Source organism: Puntigrus tetrazona, chromosome 8 (assembly GCF_018831695.1).
Source record: "Puntigrus tetrazona isolate hp1 chromosome 8, ASM1883169v1, whole genome shotgun sequence".
Classification (NCBI taxonomy): domain Eukaryota; kingdom Metazoa; phylum Chordata; class Actinopteri; order Cypriniformes; family Cyprinidae; genus Puntigrus; species Puntigrus tetrazona.
The window spans coordinates 11,035,441-11,049,984 of record NC_056706.1 but is presented as its reverse complement, the minus strand read 5'-3'; the positions used below and the strand labels follow the sequence as shown (position 1 = coordinate 11,049,984).

Sequence of the window (14,544 nt, the reverse complement as noted above, 5' to 3'; positions counted from 1 at the left end):
CATCACTGTGGCAGGGATATGAAATGTCAGTGCAAGGCTGTTGGAGATATCTCTCCCACAGTCACAACACACACACACACACACAGCTGAGCTCTACAGTGGTTCTCTCACACACACACACACACACACACACACACACACACACACAGTGCAGCATATAGATCAGACCATGTGAAACAGCCATTTACATCCCAGTGTTCCAGCAGGAAGCATGTCCTGATGCAGTGCTCTTATACACTCATGTGCTAATGGGCAAATGCGAGAACAACAGCTGCCTGTTTATTACTGCCAGTCTCTAAATATGTAATGTGAAATCCTTCCAGCTCATTTATGAATATTATTTATGACAGGATATCAGTATTATAATCAGAATTCTAAAATGATTACCATATTAATTATTTTTTCATAATTATAATCATGTAACATAAAACAATAGGTGGATGTTTTATGTACATATGCAATATCTTATGGCATTGTATGTTAGCCATTTTGATTTCACAATTACAACAGGCCAGTTATATTATAAAATAGATTAGCGTGGAAAATTTGCAAATACAGATAATTCTACCTGTTCAATTACATTTATTTATTATTTTCACTCTGCTCAGGATAAACCAAGTAACTGATCCAAGGATTCAGCCGGCTTGTATGAGGATCAGACTGGAGCTCAGATATAAGCTGCGCGCTTATCCAAAATGCAGGCATGGAATCCATATTTATTTGCAACACTTCTCTGAAGTGTAATTCCAGCTGAAAAATCGGCCATGAGTCATATGTCAGTGAGCATTTGGCTTGCCGTCAGAAACCATTCTGGTCGGGTTTCTCAAGTTTTAAATCATGTGTCTAGAGAGTATGTGTGATGATTCGTAATGGAACGAATAAGATCACGGCACTTGATTGTCTTGTGTGAAGAAATTCACTCATCGGATGTGAAGACAGCTGAGCAACTAGTACTGGATGTTCCTGAATTTTCCACCAGCCATATGCTCATCTATCAAAACCTCCCATCTCATTAATAGTAACCTGGGACAGTGCTTACCATAATCCCTCTGATATATACTGGGCTTGCCTGAGTATTTAGACCATTATTATTTGCTATTCATTCAGTAAACTTCAGTCTTATTGAAAATATGACACTCCAAATTTAATTTAGACTTTAAAAATCTATAATATGGTATTAAAAGGTACAGAAATATATAAAGGGTATGCACTATTTCTTGGTTTCTAATCAAATTTAACATTGATCAGACAGATGTTTTAGAGCTTAAGATGCTCTTTGGATCATTGCAAATCATGCTGGAGCATGTGATCATAAAGATGAAAATTTGCGATATATTTGGTCAAAATCTGTTTTGATGTAGAAACAAACTCATCTACATCTTGGATGGCCTGATGGTGAGTATATTTTTTTAGTGAGCTGTTCCTTTAAATGTTAATGTCTAGTGTCGGATCTGCCTACCCTGTGGAATTATGTAATATTTATGTAGCTTTGTCGGTATTATTTGTTGTACAGCGTGATATGTTAGTAATGACATTTAGTCCTGAGGGGGCAGTAAATGGGGACAGACTGAGCTACATATTGAATACATATTAGCATAGAGTAGAAGAGAGAAAGGAAAAAAGCAAAGGGAAAGTTCAAGTGGTCAAAAGAGTGTGCTCTTGTCTCTGTGTAATGGTCAATAAACCCTTTTTATGGTGTTATTTACTCATAATTCATTGCATCATCAAATAAGAAGTGTCTATAACCTTTACTTTCAGTGCTCTGGAGAAAAAGTGCTTCAATAATTTCAAATTCTGTGTGATTCTGTGATTTGTGCTAATACAGTTGTGCTAAATATCACTAAAGGTGGGTCATTGGCTTGTAATTATAGGGCAACCACTTTAAATGCTACATAGCACCTATTATTAATAGTGGTGCTGTGTAGAACCATAAGTAGAAGCTCATTTAATACAATGGCAAAAGCTGTTTTGTATCACTTTTCTGAGGTAAAAGTCCTTTGTGGGGCCTCGGGATATTTCCTTATAGCAGGGCCTTAGGGTAAAAAGGTTAAGAACCGTGTTATCTTTAGAAACACACAGTATTTTAATGAAATTTGTATTCTTTTCTCCGCTTAAACTAAGAGACTTAGGAGTTAGATAACCTTTATAAAAGTATACAGAGGTTAATATGTTCTTTGTATGGCAGTGGTGCTACAGAGCAGGGGTTCCCAAACTTTTCCATTCCACGACCCACCTAGGCAAGTTTTAACAAATTTAGCTGCAGCTAAGTGATTTAGTGCGACCCACCTCGTCCCGCTCTGTGACCCACAAGTGGGTCGTGACCCGCAGTTTGAAATCCTCTTCGTACCTTATCCACCCCAAGACTCGCTGATTTTGTGCGTGTGCGTATTTTTAGCCTGAATGGGCCTAAACCATCATATTTCTCAAACCATTTTGGCAGATTTTATTGGCAATCTATTACATGTTTTTGAAATGTAAGCTTGGAGACTATTTTGCAGCACGTGACTAGAAGTAGCTGAAGACGGCCCTTAAGGGACTTTAGTGAAACTCATGATCAGTTCAGTCAGTGTTTATAATGTTATTCCCTTTACTTTTAACAGAGCGGATATGAGAGAGATGGAAAAAGGAGATGGTCTTATCATTTTCTTTCAGGCTTTTTCTGATAGCATATTTTCCATTTAACTTTTTAGGAACTCCCGGGCTGCTTCTCTTAACTTGCTTGTGTCAGGAAACGCGTTCTTTTAGCGCTTTCATATATTAAATAAAAATATATTTCCTCCCATTATCATGAATATGGATGGGAAAAGAAATTATATATTCCACTGAGTCTATATTTGTGCTGCTGTTAAATCTAAGCAACTAAGCACAAATCTTATGTAGCTTGCAAACATAGCGAGCATTAGCCTAATGAATATTCAAAGGAAAGTATTCTTTATTCATCCACTTTATTCCTGTCTTTGTCCCTTGCAGTGTTAATTTATTGCATTCATTTATTTATTTATTTTTTTTTTGTTTTACATTTATTTACTCATTTTCAGTGTCTCTTCAAACATGTGCAGAATGCAAATTCAATGAATAAATAAAACATAATACTGTTATTCACCAGCAGGCCAGTATCTTCAAGAACTTTAACATGACTTGGTAAGACAGGATATGTTTATATGCATAATGCAATTAAATCAGTCATCAAGATTGACACCTCAAATTTAGAAACATTCATATGAATGGCAAGTAATTGGAAGAGGTTTGCCTGTGTCATCTTAAGTGTCAAAAGAGCTAATTTCGAACCCTGAAAGTGCCTGTAGTCTATGAATCCAAATTGGTTACTATAAAAATATGAATATAAACAAGACCTTTGCTTTGTAGGCAGCGCGTTGAATTACAATGCAGAATCTAAATGCGTTACATGCCATGCTGAAGTGACCGAATCGTAGCTGATCGTTATAAGTAAAGAGCAGGGAAGGTTGTTCATGCAAAGCCGTCCTCGATCTCATTCACACCCTGTCTTGTGCGACCTATAATTTAGCCCCTCATTAATATCACAGCAGCCTCCTTGAATTCACAAATGTAGCCACCTAATTTCATCAAAAGCCAGCAGACGGGTGATCATTAATAGCACAACATCGGTTCGATACATCTCTTAAAGTAAATACAATGATGTTCTGACAGGAATTACATTCTAATGGAACACATTAGCACAGGAGTGTGAGTCAGGCCCCAGGGGCCCAGCCAATGGGATTGAAGGACCTTATAGTGAGGTAAAATCTCTCAGATGAGTGGCCAACCCAAAGGTCCTGACCCAGTTCAGTCAGACCAGATCCCACAAGTATGTTTTTTTTTTTTTTTTTTTTCAATGGAAAGTGAGAGAAAATGTAAAGAGAAGCTAGAAGAGAGGGGAACTGAGGCGAGGCCCTCGTGCTGTGCTTGTATTAATACATCTTATTCATGAACAGGCCAAGCGGCATCTGAACAAGCTCTTAAGCATAGGTAAATGGAAAGTGCTCTTTTAGATGAAGCGAGAATTTATATTCTTTTTCAATTCAAGCTTTATAGTATATAATGTTCAAGCATGACTGTATTTTGCACTTTGTGTTGGACTTCAGACATGATGGTTCATCAGTGGGTCAGACAATTCTAGAAAATCGTCATCTCACTGCAACATAAAGGCCACTGATAGTATGTGTGGCCATGTGTGGGCTATTTAATCTCTCTAAATTAGCCTTTGACCGTAACCAATATTATCGAAGGCCAGAAAAAGATTACAGTTATGCATGATGAGACTCTTTTCTGTCTGGATCAATACAGATTCTTGGCTTATAGATAGGAGTATGACAGCTCATTTCAATGTGTTTGAGGTCCTGAAATTGAAAAAAAAAAAAAACCCAGCAGCCTTCAAGAAGCCATTACAGTGGAAGTTGGACATTTTTGTGGTTTGAGAAGTTTTTATTTCATTAGAGAGTCTTCAAAGTGGTTTCAAGGACCCCCAGGGGACCACAAGGGAGTGCTAGGGTGTCTATGAAAAATTTGGATAAATTATTTTACAAAATGCTTTTTAGGGCTGTCATAATAATGAAAATCTTGAAATGTGATATTGTTTTTATTATTATTATCATTTAAAGCACCAAATTTGATTTCTGCTATGCTAGTCAACATTTGAAAGTGGATCAAAACCTTTCATCAATGTTGGTCTAAAACCAAAATGCGTACTTGTCTTAGGACAGCTTTTATTAACTTTTTGATCCACTTCAAATGTTGAAAACTGGATTTCTGAAAGACAAAGAAGAAAGTACAATGAAGCAACACAATCTGAATAGTTTTAAATATTACATTTGAAGGAATTTCAATTATATTTTTACTTAATTTCAGAAATTATTCACAATATAAAATAAATTAGTTTTTATAAGCATAAGCGTATATTTTATCTGTAGCCCAACATTGTATCGCTGGCAGACTTCTATCCAAAGCAATATGCAGTTCATTCAAGCAATACGTTTTATTAGTGTGTATAAACCTAGAATCTTTACGTTGTTAGCGCCATGAGACCAATTCAGTCAGAGGAACGTTTGTTTACAAAGCAAAGTAATTGAAGAGTGCAGGCTAAGACTGAAAGTAAATGTCTTTGAAAACAACATTGAAGTGTGCTTTTAGCATCTAGCTGTTAAAGGAATCACATCTAATTAATATTGAGTTCAATTTATGAAAACTTAGTGAGTCACAGAGCAGAACGCGAAGCCTGAGAGCGAAAATGTCGCTAGACTGGAAAATGGTGTTGGAAATAAGGACATTACAAAGAGTGCAGTAAAGCCCAATACACTGTAGTCAGTCCTTGAAAGATCTAATAAGACAGACTTTAATGTAAAGAAGTTGTATAATTTTGTCAAACCTGCATATTCCCTCTGTGATGTCTAAAAGACCCACCGATTAAGATTCTCTAATGTGTCTCTCTCTCTCTTTCTCTGCTCTTCAGTTCCATGGTTGCTTGGAGACCTGGGGGAATGCTGGGATGTAGAATGTGGATCCTCTTCATCCTTGTCCATCTCACAATGGATCTGTCTCTGTGTGCACCAGCAGGCCAAGGGCTCACCCTCAAACTACTGCCCAGATCAGTGCCCGGCCGGCAGCACGCACATTGCCCACTCGGGACACACTTTCGCGGCCAGCACTTGAGGACTCTGGGTGTCTTTCATCGTGGCGTTCCGCCTCCCTTGACATCGCTGGGCAATCACGGGGCGCTGGGGGGTGCCAAACTGTGGGGGCGGAAAAACCGCAGGTCGCTCCAAACACGGCAACTTTGCGCGGAGTGCCCCTCCGACAAAGGAAAGTCGGTTGCATCGCCAGAGAGAGGAGTAAATCTGATTTAAATCTGCATTTATCTCGCTCAGGGAGGCAGCTGAAAGGGGCAGCTATGACTCCTAGGAGGAGGACCACCACAGTGGCAGGATTTATTGACTGGGGCCTCACAGGGCCGGCGAGGGGCTGGAGGAGGAGGCAAAATGACCCTGAACGCATACGTCACCTCTTTAGCCCCTTCCACCACCACAGTTCCTGTGTAGCACTACCACCGCAGCCCCAAAGGACGTGTGCGGTGATTACAACCGCACATCCTAAGAGGCAAAGCACCACACAGCCAAGCAACTCCAGAGTGACTGCCAAACCACGAAACCTTTTGAGGACACACCAGGTAGGGCATAAATCTGAATGGCTGGCGGTTTCTTCATTTAGCTTTTGTTTTCTAATCCATGTAAGATACTTAATCAGCTTATGTTTGATCATGTATTTAAAATTCAGAGCGGTGAAACACAAAGAGATATTTTTAGGGGCAGTTTAAGGTCATTTATGAACATGGCACAGAGGTCTTTGGAGTCTTTAACCACAATGAAGCGCATCAAACACACTGTGTGGGTTCTTTCAAAAACTGAGGGTGGAAAAATACTCACGAAGCTGTAATTGGCACACAACTGCTCGAACAATTTACAGCATAGAAGGTGGTTGAATTGTCGAAGGGCCAAGAGCGTGCATCTAGCTAGGTTTTTTTTTTTTTGGTTAAAATATTGGCTTAGTCATAATTTTTGCTACAAAAAAACCTCAGCTGCTGTATAATTATAGAAAATAGGCAAAAAATGTTGAAAATAACACAATCGCTGCTAGTGTTGTGATTGAAAGTTTTGTGAAAAGTTTTGTGAAATTGGAGATCACTGGAGTCACTTTGGATTTTTGTGGCTAGAAGTTTAGTAAGCTGACAGAAAAATAGCGCTGTACATAAATATAGTATGATTTTTAAAGTTTTGAAATGTCTCAAATTACAAATCAAGGCTGAGTTTATTTAAAGTCTTCATTAAATCAGAAATTATACAGTATTTATTGTGTTAGCGCACATTGATATTTTTGTCATAAACAATCTCTGCAAGTCAAAAAAAAGTCCAGTCTTCACTGTCACATGATCCATCACTAAATCACATTTAAATTCTAAACGGCCAGTTGATTTCAGTTGGCCAGTTTTGAAGACAGAATAGCTTCCTTTCTGCATCCTTTGCCGTTTTAAATATTTTGTATAGTGCATATTTTTTCAACACTCGGTTCCTACTGAGAAATAGGCATCGTAATCATCTCTAAATCTTTCTTGATGTTCTGGAGCCCCAGAAGCCTGAAACCAGTTTTCATACGCTTGTTTAGTCAGTAACTGACTGGGCACGGAGGCAGCAAGATGGTTTTAATGCACTTTTGCTGTTACATTTATCATCTTTGGCTCCATTGCATAATCCAGGCCTTGGTACTGCATGACAGAGTAGCCTACATATGGCAACCTCAGTATCCATCAGTAGTATTTGTGAATCCTGGGGAGATTGTACTATTCTCTCTGTACTAGAAGGATGATGATTGGCATTAGCTCTCATGTTTGCCATTAGGCTGCAATCTGTCCTCTGTGTTTGGTATTGCACAGCATTAGGCTAGTCATCCATTCAGTGTGAAGTCCTCTGGGTAGATCAACTATTGTGCTCCATAAATCTGTGCAAAGGGAAGTGTCTTGACACTTTCTACAAATTAATTGCTTGACACTATCTGTGTATGGCGGTGCACGAGATCTGTTACAGTGTACAAAGTGGGCAAAAGTTTCACGCACAATTAAGTTTACACAAAATCGTGGTTTCGACACCAGACATAATAAAAGATGGACTGCATGACCCTAAAACCAAACACGCAGAAAAGACATTTTAATCCCTAATTCTACACTACAGATCTGCAGTACTGTGAAGTTATTCATCTTCACAAGTTTTGCACATTAGCATGTCATAGATTACATTAGCTGCAAAAGATATTAACAATAAAGACTCCCATAAAATTAGATTCATGGTGAGTAATACAGCGAGACAATTTCACGACTCCTGAATGAAACTTACATACATCCATGCATGTCGAATTATATTTCAGCACAAAGGTCAACCTCCAATCAAATGTCATGGCCTCATTAACCACAGGAATGATTAGCAAAATGAAGTCAATCTGGACTGACGACAGCAGTGTCATTATATCTAAAGGCCAGCATGAGGTTTCCCTTAATCTCTAAAGTGCTGTTCAAATAATCCTCCTTTATTTCTTATGATCTTCATAAAGGCTACGTGGGCGCAAAATATCAGTTGCACCAAACTGACAGTTCATAACCGCATAGTCTAACACTAGTAGAGGAGACTGTAGAATTATTTTTTCATATATGACTCTCTGTGTTTTTCAAAAACCATAATAATTGTATCATTTCGGTTGCCATCAGTAGCATCAATAGAATTGCAACTTGCGTCTTTGAAGGCCTAACTGAGTTGGACATCATAACATTAACTGAATTGCAGTTCTGTTTGGTGATAAATGACTTGAAAATGATCACCTTTGAAAAGGAAAATGGTAGAATTAAAAGAATGGCCTGATTGCTGGTGAATCATATGACTAGTATTACTGCATAATCTTTAGATTGTTAACCATATCATATGTTTTTATGGCTTTTAAATATATAATATTGTTGCAAGTTCTGCTGAGTTAAATATTAGGCAATAGTAACTTCGCTAACATTGTTGAGGTTTTGCTAAAATAGTATTGAGTTATAGCATCCATATATATATATATATATATATAAAATAATACATATATGTAGTTGACAAATAAAAAATTGGACTGTGTCCTGTGGTGTGACAACAAAAGAATCGAGAAGAAAATGGAAAGTGACACGCAAATGATGTTTAGCTATAAACAAATTTCGAGGAGGCTTTGCGTTACTGATAATGCGCTGGCTGGCTTCTGCGTTTCCTAATCACGCAATTATCCAGCAGAGCAAGAGAAGCCTACTATAAATTCGCACAAACTTCTTACCTCGATATCTCGTTTCCGAGCATGGTATCCAGCATGTCGAACAAGACCAATCGCGCAGAAACCTACGCAAATCGAGGACACGAGCCTCCACGACTCCGCTGAGCAAGCACGCTAACGCCCGCCGGAACTTTAAAGCGATGGCGGCTTCGCAGAGGCAGAAAACTAACGCGGTGACTATCCTTTCGCCAGCGCGATTAAGATCACGTTCGCCTCCACCTGCCAGGCGTCCTCAAGCTTCCACAGCTTCTCCCTACGTGCAGCCTTTTCTTCCGCTCCATCCGCGAACAAAATGGACAATTCGACTTTGCGTCAAGCACTGCATGGCGAACATTCCGTTCTCCCGCCCGCGCTAACAAGCCGAGCTTCTCTCGCTGTACTCGACTTATCAAACAGGCGCTTACTTGAAACATTTCTCCTCCAGCCAAAAGAAAACAACTAGAAGAAGCCGTAATTCTCCCGGGGAAGACCGAGAAGTCAGCATCTGCACCGTATTAAGCCTCCGCCCACCAGGAGCGGCAGAAGCTCCCAGCTACTGCTAGCAAAGCCCAGGACCCAAACACCAGCAGCTCTTCCTCCAGTTTCAGCAAACAACCCACGCAGCAAGCACCACGGCTCCAGCCCCACAAGCCATCAGCCTAGCCTGTACCCACTCTGTTCATTGGATCAGTTGAACCCACACCAACAGTACTCTGCCCAAGTCTCTCCCGACCATGCCTGGCAACCAGCCCCCAATCCACTGTCCGTTATTTACCAGCCTCAAGTTTCTCCTATTCCTCCAGGACCTAACTCGTCCATTTCTGTTCCCCACAGCCCAGCCAGCCATAGGTGCCAGCACAGGCACACAGATGCCTCCACTGGCGATCCCAGCCGTACCACCTCCTATTCCTCCTCCTCCTCCCTATTTTCTGCTACCAGTCTGAACCCAGGTTCAAGACCCCCACCATCTTCACACACCTATTCTTCTTTACCTCCCTATCTTTTCCTCTTTCCCCTAGATCCCCTGCCATAGCCATGCGACTCCAGCCCACCCCCACAAGTAGCTCCACTTGAGTTGCCCCCCCGCCAACTCTCCGCCGCCCACCACCCTTTCTCAGTATCCACTGCTAACCCTCTTCCTATGCCCTCAAATGCATACATTGACCCACCCGTCCCCAATTCCATCAAAGCACAGATCCTTTTAGAAATCCAGGATGCTGGCACCAGAAGCGGAACCCTATGCAACCCAGGTGCTTCTCTTTTCTAAACTAATATCCCAGCGAACCATCCTTTGAGGTCCCTCCTCAAGCCTCCTCGACTCAATCCTACAAGCAGTTTCTCACAGAACCCTGCAATCTTACCTGACAGCTTGGAAATGCTTTAAATCTTTCCAGGCAAAGTATAACCTCCAATTCCCTGATTTTCCCTGCTATCCATCACTTCTTTCATCTCCTTTCTCTTAACACCTCAAAAAACCTGCAAGTCAGTTCTATTAAGGGCTACTTGAGTGGTGTATCCAGTTTTCCATAAACTCATCCACGGCATCGCCTCACCTCAAATAACCAATGCTCAGACTTCACTTTTAATCAAGGGCATCCAAAGAAGGCATCCTCGATCCGACTCAGGATGCCCATCACCTCGAAATTCTCTCAAAATGCATATCCACCCTCCGCAGAGGCTACTCTTCTATCCATACTGCTCTCGCACTCTCGATGCAATGTTCATTCTGGCCTTTTCGGTTTCCTCAGATGTTCAGAATTTACAGTCAACTCAGATTAAACCCAAATATTCACCCCACTATTTCCGACCTATCTATCGTAGACCACGAAACCGTATCCTTTTCATCAAACAAAGTAAACGGACCAGACCAAAATGGGCATTTCATATATATTTTAACCTCCAAACTCCTACTTTTCCTTCAAACACTTCTAGCTTTCCTCCAATACAGGAAATCCCAAACTAAAACTCCACTCGACCCTCTGTTCACAGATGATTCCAACCACCCCGTATCTCGATTCTGGTTCCAAAAGCACCTCAAATCAGTCCTATCTTACTCCGAATCCCATCAAAAAATTTCTCCACACATTCCTTCAGAATAGGGCAGCCACCACTGCAGCAGAAAAGGTCTCTCCCAACAGCAAATCCAAACCCTCGGCCGCTGGTCTTCTAACGCATACAAAAGCTACATTCGTTCAGACCAGTCACTCATCAAAAAGCCCTCCAGACCCTAACCAGTCCCAACAGAACTCCAAACCTACCACCCCGCGAAATCACCCCCAAGGCACGTCATCACTCCTACTGGCAGCCAGCTCTCGCTGTATCGACCAAATACAAAATCCATACCGCCAGCGGCCACACCAAGCAGAACATCGCACCCACCGCCTGGACGGCTCCGCTATAAACAGCCATATTCAAAATCTGCCACCACAGTGGACATACCAAGCAGGAACATTGCACCCACCGCCTGGTCAGCTCCGCTATAGGCGTTCGTATACAAAATCTGCCACAGGAGTGGCAATGCCAAGCAGAACATCGCATCCACCACGCCGTGGACGCTCCCGCAGCAAACGACCATATACAAAATTCGCCACTGCAGTAGCTAGCTCAAGCAGAAGCATCGCACCCACCATCATGGACCACTCCGCTATAGGCGTTCGTATACAAAATCTGCCACAGGAGTGGCAATGCCAAGCAGAACATCGCATCCACCGCCGTGGACCGCTCCGCAGCAAACAACCATATACAAAATTCGCCACTGCAGTAGCCAGCTCAAGCAGAACATCGCACCCACCGCCATGGACCACTCCCGCGCCGTGAAGGCGACCCTACAAACCTGCCACGCGAGTGGCCAACACAAGCAGGAGCACTGCACCCGCCGTGGACCGCTCCCGCCGTAGATGCTAATACACTCCCACCGCCTTAACAGCCGGACCACTCTAGCTAAAGTACTGCACCCACGCCATGGACCGCTCCGCTGTTCACGACGGTATACAAAACCTGCCACCGCGAGTGGCCAACACAGGCTGGAGCATTGCACCCACCGTCGTGGACCGCTCCGCTGTAGATCATGGTATACAAACCTGCCACACGCAGTGGCCAACACAGGCAGGAGCATTGCACCCACACGCTGTGGACCGCTCCTCCGTGACACAATAGCACACAAAGCCTGCCACCACAGTGGCCAACACGAGCAGGAGGCATTGCACCCACCGTGGACCGCTCCCGCTGTAGATGACGGTATACAACCTGCCACCACGGTAGCCAACACAGGCAGGAGCATTGCACCCACCGCCGTGGACCGCTCCGCCGTAGATGACGGCATACAAAACCCACCACCGATGGCCAACACAGAGCAGGAGCATTGCACCCACCGCTGTGGACCGCTCCGCCCGTAGATGATGGTATACAAACCCGCCACCGCAGTAGCCAACACAGGCAGGAGCATTGCACCCACCGCTGTGGACCGCTCCGCGCCGTAGATGATGACCATACAACTTGCCACCGCGGTGGCCAGCGCAGGCAGGAGCATTGCACCCACCGCCGTGATCCACTCCGCCAGAGACGCGCACTTGCACCCTGCTTCAGCAGCAGACCGCAAAGCCGGAGCTCTGCACCCACGCCGTGGGCAGCTCCGCCAGAGACGGTCATTCACACAAGCTGCTATTACAGTGGACTGCTCTGCCGGAGCCCTGCACCCACCGCCGTGGACCGCTCCCGCTAGAGCGCGCACTCGCACCCACTGCTTCTAGCAGCAGACCGCAAAAAGTCGGAGCTTTGCACCCACCGCCGTGGGACAGCTCCGCCAGCGGCGGTCGTTCACACATGCTGCTATTACAGTGGACTGCTCTAAGCGAGCTCTGCACCCACCGCCGTGGACCGCTCCGCTAGAGACGCACACTCGCACCCACTGCTTTTAGCAGCAGACCGCAAAAGCGGACTTTTGCACCCACCGCCGTGGACAGCTCCCGCCAGCGGCGATCGTTCACACATGCTGTTATTACAGTGGACTGCTCTGGCCGAGTGCTGCACCCACCGCCGTGGACCACTCCCGCTAGAGACGCTCACCGCACCCCACTGCCTTCAGCAGCAGACTGCAAGCAGGGAGCATTGCACCCACCGCCGTGGACCGCTCCGCTGTACATGACAACATACAAACCCGCCACGCTGTGAGCCAGCACGAGGCAGGAGCATTGCACCCACCGCCGTGGACCGCTCCGCCCGTATCACGACAATATACCGAACCCGCCACCGCAGTGGCCTACACAGGTAGGAGTATTGCACCCACCGCGTGGGACCGCTCCGCTGTACCGCGACAATATACAAACCCGCCACCGCAGTAGCCAACACAGGCAGGAGATTGCACCCACCGCTGTGGACCGCTTCCACTGTAAATGACATTATAAAACCTGCCACCGCAGTGGCCAACACAGAGCAGAGCATTGCACCCACCGCGTGGACCGCTCCCGCCGTGAGATGATGGTATACAAAACGCCACACCGCAGTGCGCCAGCACAGGCAGGAGCATTGCACCCACCGCCGTGGACCGCTCCGCCGTAGATGATGGTATATAAAACTAGCCACCGCGGTGGCCAACACAGGCAGGAGCATTGCACCCACACCGCCGTGGACGCTCCGCCAGAGACGCTTTACCTCGCACCCACTGCTTCTAGCAGCAGACCGCAAAAAGCGGAGCTTTGCACCCACCGCCGTGGACAGCTCCGCCAGGCGGCGATGCGTTCACACATGCTGCTATTACAGTGGACTGCTCTAAGCCGGACATTGCACCCACCGCCGTGGGCCGCTCCACGCTGGGAGACGCTCACTCGCACCCACTGCTTCTAGCAGCAGACCGCAAAAAGTCGGACTTTGCACCCGCCGTGGACAGCTCCGCCAGCGGTCGATCGCTCACACACTGCTATTATTACATGTGGACGCTCTAAGCTGGAGCATTACACCCCCGCCGTGGACCGCTCCCGCTAGAGAGCGCTCACATTCGCACCACTGCTTTGGCAGCAGACCGCCAAAAGCGGAGCTCTGCACCCGCGCCCGTGGACAGCTCCACCCAGAGGCGGTCGTTCACACATGCTGCCATTACAGTGGACCGCTCTAAGCGAACACTGCACCCACCGCCGTGGACCGCTCCATGCAAGAGACGCTCACATGCACCTGACTGCTTTTAGCAGCAGACCGCAAAAGCAGGAGCTCTGCACCCACCGCCCGTGGACAGCTCCCGCCAGAGGCGATCGTTCACATATGCTGCTGTTACAGGGACCGCTCGAAGCCGGAGCCCTGCACCCCACCGCCCGTGGACCGCTCCTGTAAGAGACGCTCACTCGCACCCACTGCCTTTGCAGCAGACCACAAAAGTCGAGCTTTGCACCCACCGCCCGTGGACAGCTCCGCGCCGGACGATCGTTCACACATGCTGCTAATACAGTGGACCGCTCTGCCGGAGTACTGCACCTGCCGTGGACCACTCCGCTAGAGACGCTCACAACATTTTCATGCCCACTCTCCTACACCTACATAATATCATCCTAATACCATTCCAATTTCAACTAACATATCCATGCTCTTCCTCCTTTCTAGCTAAGCCAGTAGCTTTTTGGGGGCCCTTACGTGTTTTTCGGCTGCTGTCTTAATTGGCTTTTTGGGGGCACTCCAGGGGATCGGGTCGACACCGAGTCCTGTCCGCTTTCACGGACAAGAAAA

At 45.2% G+C, this 14,544-nt stretch overlaps 1 pseudogene; it reads left to right on the top strand.

Annotated features, from left to right (window-relative positions):
• Nucleotides 1-14,544, top strand: part of LOC122350695 — a 34,950-nt pseudogene that overhangs the window by 15,521 nt on the left and 4,885 nt on the right.